Source organism: Octopus bimaculoides, chromosome 20 (assembly GCF_046866305.1).
Source record: "Octopus bimaculoides isolate indiv1 chromosome 20, ASM4686630v1, whole genome shotgun sequence".
Classification (NCBI taxonomy): domain Eukaryota; kingdom Metazoa; phylum Mollusca; class Cephalopoda; order Octopoda; family Octopodidae; genus Octopus; species Octopus bimaculoides.
Window position 1 is genome coordinate 47,972,711 of NC_142947.1, and position 12,774 is coordinate 47,985,484.

General features: G+C 36.1%; 1 protein-coding gene across 1 annotated transcript in view; it reads right to left on the minus strand.

The window, feature by feature from the left end:
- LOC106871290 (alpha-galactosidase MYORG) overlaps positions 1–5,353 on the minus strand; it is a 43,588-nt gene extending 38,235 nt beyond the window's left edge. Inside the window, exon 1 of the mRNA XM_052975094.2 lies at positions 5,302–5,353. The gene's annotated coding sequence lies outside the window, so the exon portion shown is untranslated. The remainder of the gene's footprint in view (positions 1–5,301) is intronic.
- Between the last annotated feature and the right edge of the window lie 7,421 nt (positions 5,354–12,774).

The following is a 12,774-nucleotide window of genomic DNA, read 5'->3' on the forward strand; positions in this document are numbered from 1 at the left end:
CAGAGACAGGTCGATGGTTTGAAAACGAAATAGCAATTCGTGAAAACAAGTACATTATTCATAGGTGTTGTTGATTAATATTATTATTAAATCCCACATAGATCAACTTTGCCTCTGTGTGTGTGTAAGTGTGTGTGTGTATGTGTGTGTGTGCGTGCATATATGTATGCATGTGTTTCTGTGTGTTTGTATATGTATATATATATACATACATACATATATATGTATATATATATATATATATATATATATATATATATATATATATATATATATATATATATATATATATATATATATATACATATATATGTATGTATGTATGATAACCTTGCTGGCCGAAACTTCAAAGTCACTAAAAATAATATTCTTGTTTATGAATATTAAATTTGTACTCTACAAAAGCATAGAATAACCCATCAGATTAATGTGCAATTGTTTTTATTAGAACTGAATATATATTAGGTAAACTGTGCTACTCCACACGTATCCAGATTGTCTTTCACTTTTAATACCTTTAATTGGTTGCGAGGTGATGAGGTTGTGAGGCTGGTAACAAAATTGTTCTTCCGGTCCATTACTTTCTCAGTTCAAAATTGTCCCGGGATCAACTTTGCCTTTCATCCTCTGGAGTCGATAAAATGAAGCATCAATTAAGTCCTGGGATGAATGGCATCGACTAACCACCCCCACCTCCTCTCGAAATGGTTGTTCTTGTGCCAAATTTGAAACCTTTATCATTATTCCGGGCAATCCTTCGGTATTAGTGGACGACATCATTCACACACAACTTTCCCTCATGATATTAATGTTTCGGGTTCTGCTTTTAATTGGGTTGTTTTAAAACCAGATTTCTCTGTTAATTATGTAGGAGTGAAGCAGTTGTGCAACAGTGTCTGGGGTACATTGTGAGAACTTGAGTACGGGGTGATGTCATCTGTGTACCAGGTGTTCTATACGCTTTGTGGGGGTGTAAGAAGGACTTAAAGTAGATTAATAAACGTGCGGAGACGACAAATGTTTGTCGTTTCCCCCATTCCAGAAATTACAAGTTTTAGAAGTGTTTTGTGCAGTACTTAGGCTTGGCAACCTATCTGTTATTTTCTCCAGTCAATGTTATTGTTTAGGTCCTAGGATGGGTGGAGGTAATCGGTTGTTGTTGTTGTCAATGTTAATAGTATTCTTGTTTAAGAATAAACACACGCACGCGCAGTGGGAATGAAACCGAAATCATGGGGCTGGGAAGCTTAGCCAATAGGACATCCCTCTCATTAGCTGTCAATTAGACATCACACTGGTTTCGATACCTTGGTATTATGACTCCCTTCAGTCGTTTCAACCAGCGTTGATGCTCTCAGATAATACTTGGCTCCCTCCTTCGTCATCACACCAAACTAAGTATAACTGGAACCACTCCAAACCAATTCCAACTACTTCACCCAAATACTACGCGAGGGTTTGTTCTATGTCGTCAATTTTAGCCTTCTCAAATTCGTCAGCCAATTTCATGATGAAACATCTTTTTTTCTCTTCATTTCATGAGTCATCTCTCTCTGTTGTTCTTCCTTAAGTCCAATGTCAGCAAAGTTGGGCAAATATTTGAACGCCGTAATGGTGTCGAAACACCTACAGCCGTACTTATGTCTGTGAAGAGGAGTATTTGTACATTGGGGGGGGGGGGCTTTGTGGATTGTGTGCGTGCTTGTATGTGTGTGTGTGTGTAAATTTGAGTGTGTGCGATTGCTTGAATTTGTAAGTAAATAGAAGATATGTATAAAGAGGGGGGGAGGATAAGAGGAAAGGAAGAAGTGATGAAAAGGAAGGAGGCAAGAAAAAGAAAACGATAAAAAGGAAGAAGAGACTGAGAGAGAGAAGGGGAGTGAGAATAGAGAAACGAAGAAAGAGAGAGAGAGAAGAGAAAGGGAGAGAAGAGAAAGGGAGAGAAAGTAAGAGGAAGAGAGAGAGGGGGAGAGAAAGAGGATGAGAACGAGAGTAGGGAGAGTGAGAGAGTGAGAGGAAGAGAAAGACTGAAAGGGAGAGAAGGCAAGTGAGAAAGAGAGTGAATGTCAGAATGTCAAATAGTGGTGGATCAAGTGTGTGTGTGTGTGTGTGGTTTAGATTAATATAAGTAAAATATCGTCTGAAAAGAAACAAAAATGGAGACCTTTAATGAAGAAAGGAAATAAAATATAATAAAAGAGATCAAAAGCAGACGATACCAAAATGTCGTCGCTATGGTTTCACCTTTTTGTTTTTAGTTTTGTGTCACTTTTTATTCTAATGAAATATTATTTTTGTCTGATGAATCATAAAGTGTCAGTTGGTGTTGATAATAATTATTGTTGACCAGCAGACCATAACTGGACATTGCAGCTATCATTGGGCGGTCTTAATACACAATACTGACCACTACTAACACATAACTTAACACAAAACGCATTCTGGTCAACGGAACATTAACAGAAAAGGGTAAAGTGGGCAGCAGGGGAGTATTGTTGTTGTTGTTGTTGGTGGTGGTGGTGGTCGTCGTCGTCGTCGTCGTCGTGGCGGTGACGATGTTACTGTTGCTGCTGCTGCTGTTTTTGTTGTACTGAAGTCGATGCTATCAATAGTCCCCATCCCCTCAAAATTGCTACCCTTCAGTCTAAACCAGAAGGACTGTTAAGTACTAGAAAAAAGGAACAGGGTAGATCCATTCAATCGATTTCCTGTAACATCTCCCGCCTCATTTTTGATAGCTATACCTGTGTGGCCGAATAGTTAAGAAGTTCACTTCGGAACCACGAGGTCCCGAGCTCTATCCCACAGTCTGGTATTGTTAGCAAATCCATTTTCTATAAGCTTCAGTTACATATATATGTGTTTGTGCGTGCGCGTGTGTGCGTATGTTTGCCTGTATGGACAGGCTTCCATACAGTTTCTGTTTCCCGAATCTACTGACAAGGCATTAGTCGGTCAGGGGCTACAGTAGAAGACACTTGCCCAGTGTACCGCCGCGCAGTGGGACTGAACTAGAAACCACATAGTTGCAAAACAAAGCTTCTTAATTTAACTGGGAAACGGAAACGGTAAGAAGCCCATCTGGTAGATTGTACATGTAATTCAAAGATATCGCCTTGTCACACTGAGAATTTGTACTCTACAAAAGCATAGAATAACCCATCAGATTAATGTGCAATTGTTTTTATTAGAACTGAATATATATTAGGTAAACTGTGCTACTCCACACGTATCCAGATTGTCTTTCACTTTTAATACCTTTAATTGGTTGCGAGGTGATGAGGTTGTGAGGTTGGTAACAAAATTGTGGTATTCAGTCACTTCCACTATAATAATCGATATACAATCAAGCGATGGCTTTTGAATGTTTTTTTGTTGTTGTGTATCATTGTTGTTTAGGCCAATATAATGTCTTGCAGCAATGGTATTGTCGAGGTAGACTTTAACATAGAAAACCAAAATGTCTGAAAGACACCGTCACAAAAACAATTACAAGAATTGATGCAGGTCCGTGGAGGAATAAGTCACAATATTATCGGTTGTTGATAGCGGAACTGGCCATATTTTGTTGACGAGAACAGCTGAACTTAATCGGGTTCCGCTAAAACGTGTAATGACATTTATGATTGATCGACAAATGAAAAGAAATTAAATTTAAACCGTTTTTAGTAACATGGGAACTGACATTTAGATTAATAACTGGAGTATATCCAGACATGTTTTTATTTATTTTTACACTTGGAAACATAAATGCAGTTTCTATGATACATTTTAGTTGTGAAAGCACTTATGCAAGATGCCTCATTATGGAAAGTACTATTGTGTGCAACTCCCATCCGAAGACAAGACATACGTTTATCAATATTGGATACTAGATTTCTTAAGATTATACGATGGTATTTCGAATCCTTACCCTTTTTTTTTTAATCTTCCGAACAGAACGATAGATATATCGTCAGCCAATAATATTACTTTGTAACATTCTGCCAATCAACCAGTGTGTGCCATGCAATTCAAAATGTTTAGTGTACTTTATGTTCTATTTTTCATAATCGTCCGAAGATCAGCAACGAAAAACTCACACGAGCGAATTGAGAAGTTTCGGCTTCCAATAAATTTAGTAGTAGTAGTAGTAGTAGTAGTAGTAGTAGTAGTAGTAGTAGTAGTAGTAGTAGTAGTAGTTAAGGTGGATTACAGGATCCTCTGGGCGCCGATAACATGATTAGCAGCATTTCATTACGTTCTGAGTTGAAATTCCACCGTGGTCGACATCCCTTTGGGGTCGATAAAATAAGTACCAATTGAACACTGCGATTGATATAGAACAGCAGAAAGTAAAAGGAGAAGTGGTCCCTAGAAATTTTTTCAAGTAAAAAATGGTCCCTTGCCTGAAAAAGGTTGGGAACCACTGCTCTAGACTCTAGACTAGAGTCAATAAAATACGGTACCAGTCATTTACTGGTGACAAGATAGCCAACTGCATCCCCCTCCTCCAAACAAATGATTTAATTTTAGGAAAGTTGAATATTCTTGATCAAATCCTCTGAAATGATTCACATTCTTATCCTCCTCCAGGGTCCTCTGGATAAAGATAAAAGGGTCAAGTCCATTGACTCTTATTTCCACACCAAACCCAGAAATGACTGTAAGAATTTGTTTTAATTAAGATTGGGAGTGAGCTGAGCCGATGGTATGGGTTCGATTCCTAGTCGGACAGCCATCCACTTAGTTCGTTTTATTATTATTTGGGAAAGGCATGACGATCACAACATATCACCTCCTCTATGTCACAACAAAGTATAAGCTTTTTGAGTCTTATCAAAGGGACAAGAAAGGAAACTGATAAATTGAATTTTAAAAAAAACAGCATAAAAGGTGGGTGCTTAGTGAAATAGAGACATAGATAGATACATAGAGAGAGAGAGAGAGAGAGAGAGAGAAAGAGAGAGAGAGAGAGACAGACAGATACAGAGAGACAAATAGATAGACAGAAAGACAGAGAGAGAGAGACAGACTGATAGATAGATAGAGAGAGAGAGAGAGGGGGAGAGGGAGAGAGAGAGAGAGAGAGAGAGGGAGAGAGAAAGACAGAGAGAGACAGACAGACAAATAGATAGACGGAAAGACAGAGAAATAGACAGACTGATAGATAGATCGATAGATAGATAGAACGATAGATAGATCGATAGATAGATAGATAGATAGATAGATAGATAGATAGATAGATAGATAGATAGATAGATAGACACAAGATGTGCACTGAAATCAAAAACTGAAAAGAGAAAGTTTTGACAAACTTACATCTAAGTGTGAAATATTTGCCTTCATTGAATAAACCAGAGACAGTTGTTATAATGGATCGGTCAGTGCAGGCGAAATATATATATATGGATGTGTGTGTGTGTGTGTGTGTGTGTGTGTGTGTGTGTGTGTGTGTGTGTCTATCAACCCATGTATATTTTAAGTGTAACCTCGCCTCTCCATATTTAATGAGTATTCTGGGTGACACCTATAGCAGTCACTCTCCGCCCCCCCCTCTCTCTCTCTCTCTCTCTCTCTCTCTGTGTATATAATACACACACAACATACGTATACATACATATATATATACATATATATATATATATATATATATATATATATATATATATATATATATATATATATATATATATATATATATATCGTTAGTCCTTTGAGTCCATCTATAAATCCATTAAGGCATCAGTATTTATTGCTTTCTTTCTCCCTCTCCCTCATCCTCCTCCTCTCTCTCCCTACCCCTGACCTATTCTATGTCCACCCCTTTATCCACTCTTATTCTCTTGTGAAGCCTGTTATGTCACTAAATATACGTACACTTCGTTGTGTGTGAGAGTTTCAATGGTTTTAAACAGTTTACAATCCGATACGTTCGCCTCTTAAAAACCAAACACTTACCCCACACCCACACATACACACATACAAACACACACGTGCTCATAAATACATACATACTTATGTATATGTGTGTGTGAGTGTGTATATATACATGTGTCTATATGTATATGTATATATATATATATATATATATATATATATATATATATATATATATATATAAATATATATGTATATATATATATATATATATATACACGTGTCTACACCTGTCTTCGTCTTTTGTTTTTCTATAAATTTCAACTATGTATGTGTGTGTGTGTGTGTGTGTGTGTGTGTGTGTGTGTGTGTGTGTGTGTGTGTGTGTGTGTGTGTGTGTGTGTGTTAAGACACATGATACAGATGAGAAAGGAATAAGAAATTATGTAGTGAATTTCATTGGCTTACAACTGTTTCTGCTATGAAATGCAATGCACTCGTGATTGAGTGCCTGTGTATCACCGTATAGCTTCATACACACTCACACACACACGCGAGCGCATATATATATATATATATATATATATATATATATATATATATATATATATATATATATATATATATGCTCGCAAGTATTTGTATATATATATATATGTGTGTGTGTGTGTATGTATGTATATATGTATATATATATATATATATATATATATATATATATATATATATATATATATATATATATATATATATATATATATATATATATATATATATATATATATATATATTAATAATGATGAATGATTATGAACATAACAAGTTGTAACAGGTCAGACAATTAAGTTTTCTCCTCTTCATATTTATGTCACACAACGACACATAACCTCATACATCCACATCAACGCACGCACAAGTGTGTATAGGCACCCATACATAATTACATGCCTGTATATCATCAACATCCATATATATCTATACATATATGCAAACAGATGATAAAATGACAAAGGATATATATATATATATATATATATATAATTAAGAAGGAGAGAAACAAATTTTAAATGTCGGTATGTATATTCATTCAATCCATATCAAATTATCGAAATTCCCCACAGTATACAAGATACATGGATGCGTTCACATATATGAGATATGATAAGCATTTATAAGAATTTATAAGCATACACATACGAAGATTTATAAATATATAAAAATTTACAAACGCATAAAAATTCATGAATATATAAATACATAGATATAAATACATAGATGTACTTGCGAAGTCCGAATGTCCGTATTAGAATCAATAAGGAGGGTAGATAAGAAAGTCTGGATAAGATGATTCATGAGGAATCCTAAATAGGTACAAAATCTTACAGCTGTTTCGAGAAGATATAGGTTGATATGGGCGAGCTAACCCCAACCATAGCAGTTATCTATACTTCTCTCATCAGAGTTAAGGGATTCATATATATACTTTTATTAAAGCTGCAAAAATCTTCACAAACTGTTACTCAGAGTTTCACGTTCCCATTCGTCGTACAATATATATATATATATATATATATATATATATATATATATATAGTTCAAAAAAACAATAACAAAAAAAACAACAAAGTGAGGACGTGATATAGATAGTATTATTGGACGTTCAGGAAAGGAAAGAGAGAGCGCATGACGTTTCGGGCGTAGCCCTTCGTCGGAAAGATGGAAAGTTCGGAGAATGGAAGAACGGAGAAAGAGGAAAATGGTACCGATGCCCACGAGGTTACATTATATATATATATATATATATATATATATATATATATATATATATATATATATATATATATGTATGTATGTATGTATGTATGTATGTATATGTTTCCAGAGGTGAATTATCCAAACCCCAAAGAATTCTTCTCAACATATGGCTACAATGCTCCCCCACCACTACTACTTCTGCTCGTGATCAGAGATGCACATATCGTCAGCCACCAAGGGACATGCTCAACTGGTTAAGGACAAGCAAATCTGTGGTATTGAGCAGAATATTTGCTGTAGGCCATCTTTTATACCAAGACGAAACAATGTACATGAAAACATTTCCAATCAGTTCAGACCAGAAGCCACGGGAGCCAGTGCCAGGTACTGCATCAGGGCGTTTATTATTATTATTATTATCATTATTATTATTATTATTATTATTATTATTATTATTATTATTATTATTATTATTATTTAATAGTATGTGTCACAGTTAAATGTTGTTAATATGAAAATTATATCTCAGCTGTTTTGTCTTGACACAGTAGAAATGTTCACTGATGACGTCGGATCAAAGTTTACGACTGTGCTAATAAGAATTTTTACAATTTTATCTCCTGTCCAAGAATAGGAATGTGAGTCAGTTAAGGTGGAGTATTTAAATAGGCTTTTCCCTTTTAATACAGAAAGTTGCCCGAAATAGCTGTAATCATTTATTTAATTAACCTTTTCACTATGAATTAAACATAAGACTAAAATTACTTAATTCAAACAAAACTATTTAAAGAATGGTATTGCATCGTCTTTTATGAAGAAGACATCTTGGTTGCCTTCTATTCTCTGGACTGTTTCTTTAACCAACTTTATTTTTATGAAGAAGACATCTTGTGTGTCTTTTAATGACTGTGGGTTTTACAAGACAATCATTGTCTTTGATGAAGAAATTATGCTATCTGCTCATGCATGAGGTTATAGGAAAGTGGGTTATACATCATTAGATGTATACCTGACTTTCCTATATAAAATTAATGAATATATAACGGAACGCTGAACGCCAGACTATCAACTTAAACAACATTTATTCAGGTGGTAAATATATATATCTTTAGCTCTTGTTTGTTGTTACAGCTTCTGTGTGTGTGAGCATAGTTGTTGGGACGTTGTTATGTAGATGTAAGCGAGCTGTCTAGCGTAAGTCCGAAAGATGGAGAGTGACAGCTAAACACGTCCATGCTCTATTGCTGGCCAGCAAGAAAGAGACTATCTCCAGGTTGGAATGTTGGAGACACTGCTTGACACGTCCATGCTCATGGCCGGCCGACCGAGAAAGAGATAGAATAGAAGCGGGAACGCTTGGTTGTTTAATTCCACGCATGCGTGAGACTACGCATGCGCACGGCGTTACTACAAGGTTTTATTCAAATAATTGCTGCACATATGTAAATACAAATGTTCCAGATAATAAAGAACTTATTATTATTATTATCATCATCGTCGTCGTAGTCGTCGTCATCATCATCATCATCATCATCATTATTATTATTAATGATAATAATGTGGTTATTTTCACCATCACGCGCAACCTACGTAATATTGTTTTACTACCAACAACGATTTAATGACTAGACTCACAAAACTGAAATTCACTGGAGCGTTATAATACGTCAAGTGTAAACATTGCTTCGAATGAAGAGCAGATGAGCTATGGAATTCAAAATAAGGTCTATACAAATTATTGCATTTCAAATTAAGACTACTTGAGCTTGTGTAACTGTACTGATGACCACGGGGACTCATATATTTATACTGAGGGTCGCATTAGCTACTGTATTTAAAGTAATTGAGCATATGAGCTTCTAGATTGTCAATTCAATTGGCAAATACATAACTACTAAACCTCCTGTCGATGTTCGCTAATGGTAACAGATTTTAAGCACGAACTTTTAGGCGAGTATTTTCCAAAATATAGACAAGATGGATATCGCTAGAATATTTCATTAAAGTTTGTTCTTCGTTAAGGGTTTAAACCAGAGTTGATAGTAAACAATCAGGGTAAGCGCTAGGCATTAATAAACCGTCAACAAAACGCTTTACCACTCTGGGACAATTCGCAGCAGATTTCCCATGTTTTCTTAAAACAATAAGTAAATTATTTTAATCATAATATCCAGTTCTTACCTAAATACCTACACTTGAAACAAAAACTAACAAAAGAGTCTATTTTTAGTTCGCCCAACCTCATTCAGATTTTCTTCTGGCTGTTCAACTTGCTTTGCTCTCAAATGTTTCAAATATTTTCCTATCTTTGTTTTTAAAGCCGCTGAAATTCTTCCTGTTTGAGTTTTGATTCGCCGTTTTTAATGCCATTTACTTTTGTTTTTAATTGCTTGGAGTAATGCCTACGCAGAAGACACGGTCTGACTTTATACCACACCCAACACTCGTTAAAATTTTATTTCACTCTCAACTCAAGGCACCCAGTTCTATTAAAGTGTCATTAACCAAAAAGTCGTCAACTAAATCACGACACCAAGACTCATTAATCATTAATCATATTAATGAGGAACAAGTTGAAACAAGACGAGAATGGGACTGGAACGAGAGGTGAGCACGAAAATTGACAGGCAAATAAATTTTATTCAGAATATTTCGAGCTGAAGATATATAAAAAAAAAAGAAAAAAAGAATCCATTTGTCGTCAAGATAGAACTCCTTTGTCGAAGAGAAGAGCAATTCTTCTGACTTTGATTGTTATTACTTTTGGCATTAAGAAGAAATGAGGTTTGGAGAGTTGGTAATTTATTGAGACTCTTCTGTTCGTTGAGAACTCACCATTGTAGCTGTCAAGAGGAGGGAGGGAGAAATAAAGAGAGAGGGTAGGGGAGATGTAGAGAGAGGGAGAGCGAGAAAAAGTTCTGTATATATATATATATGTGTGTGTGTGTGTGTGTGTGTGTGTGTGTGTGTGTATGTATATATATATATATATATAGAGAGAGAGAGAGTGAAAAATATTCTGCTAACTCGCCGCCTTAATAATAATAATAATAAAAAGAAGAAGAAGAAGAAGAAGAAGACAAGAAAAGACATGACAACCTAGGCAGAGTAATCCACTGGAAGTTATGAAGAAAGCTAGATTCTGACCAAACTGATAAATGGTATGAACAAGAAATCAGTGAGGTACAAGAAAGTAAGAATAAGATGTTGTGGGGCTGAATTCGCAGAGCTGTTTCAACCACCACTTGCATTTCTTAACACCATTCCTGTGATTCCCCTCCCGTCCTCCTCATAATCCAAAACCAACCAAATCGTTTCAGTTTACGTCATTTCTTTGCCTCAGCACAATATCATCGTCCAACACACGACCTCAATGTTTCAAATCCACAACACAGATCAATCCGTCATATTCATGTCTCCAATTTAAAACTTTGACCTCTCACAATCCTAATGTTTCGAGTCAAAAGTATTATTTATTCCCACCCTCCTCCATTTTCATGATTTAAGACTTCAAGCTATTTGAACCCTCCCCTCTATCTCTCCCTTTGTTCGATCCACTATTTCCATATTGTCAGGTTTTAATCCAGTTTGATCTCTCATCCTTTCCGTATCTTCTGATCCGCCTCATCCAAGTCTCAGCGGTCCTCCCCTTCCATATCTCCACTTATAGAACACCCCTTCATCCCACATCTTCTCCATATCTCTTCTCTACAAGACTGTTTAATATCACACACACACACACACTGCATAGCCCACGTCTACCACAGCATTTGATCTCAGTCCACTCGAAAATCGTTTTTATTTAACTTACGCAAAGATTTGATCTGCAAAACTTTGGATCCACTCACAGAAAATCTCGATATTTTCGTCACTTTATATTTATTTATTTTGTCTACATTTTCTCTACATTGGAAACAAGAAATTTGTTTTCTTGTTTATGTTGCGATCAACTTTTAAAAGAAAACGTTTAGTTCGATTCTTCTTAACCTTACTCTCATAATTCATTTTCAGGCTAAAAATATATCCAAGATTCATGTCCTAGCTTTTCGACAAAAGGCATATCAACGGTCAGCCTCTTGTTGAAGGCTTGGAAAATAATAAACGAGTGGTCACCACCGTCACACACACACAAACACAATGACCAGCTGACCTCTAGGTTTCGAATTTGTCTCATCTTCCATAATCTTCACATCTCAGCTTAAAACATTGCTTCACACATCAACTCCGTTGCTCATTTAGTTGGATAGGTTGTTGTTCCATCTAATGAAACTCAGAAGGCTGTTATGTTATTGTGGTAACCCGGTAAAGAAATACATGGAACGAAGGTGATGACTTCAAACACATTTCATGTGGTCACACGTATATATGCACAAGCTGAATCGAAGTGGTTGATGGACCTTTTGTTCAGCTGTGTGTGTTGTTTGTTAGCTGTTAACCCTGGTGAGAAACTCATGAACAGCGATGTGTTAGAACCGGTGCAGTGTGTTGGTGCTGTGTAGAGATGTTGTTGACGACGAAGATGGAGGTCGCTGTAATGTGGTCAGTGGTTGGACCTTAGAAAGTCTGGAACCAACCAGTAAACTTTTAACACGAAATTTCGCTACACCACAAATTTTCTCCCCTGGCATCTAAGTCGGGTTGAAATGGAATATATGGAGTTCCAACCTAATGGATATATATATCGTTCGCTTTAATTGCCACTTTATAAATAGTGTGCGTGTGTGTACGCGCCTGCGTGCATACTGTTCATTTGTTGATGGGATCAGCAATTGAAAACTCTCAATAAATTTCAAAGTAATAAATATTTTATAAGAAAGAGCATTTTAAATGATATCTGGCAACAGCTTAAGTTTGTTGCCCCCCAGGGGCTCAGTTCCGGTCAAGTCTACCAGCTTACCTCATTCCATACCTCAACTGACCGACAATAATCTCTAAGATTTCCTAAGTAGACGTGTGGTGTGCGAGCATTTATTGGGGGAGGGGTAACAACTCAGGTTTACGCAAATCTAAGTTGTAACCCTTGTCGGCGAGTTGAGAAAATGGCTGAACGAATTACACATGGATTTTCTTATATCTTTTTCTTGTTTCATTCATTAGACTGCAGCCCTGCTGGAGCACAGCCTTGGAGAGTTTTAACAAAACGAATCTACCTCAAAAACA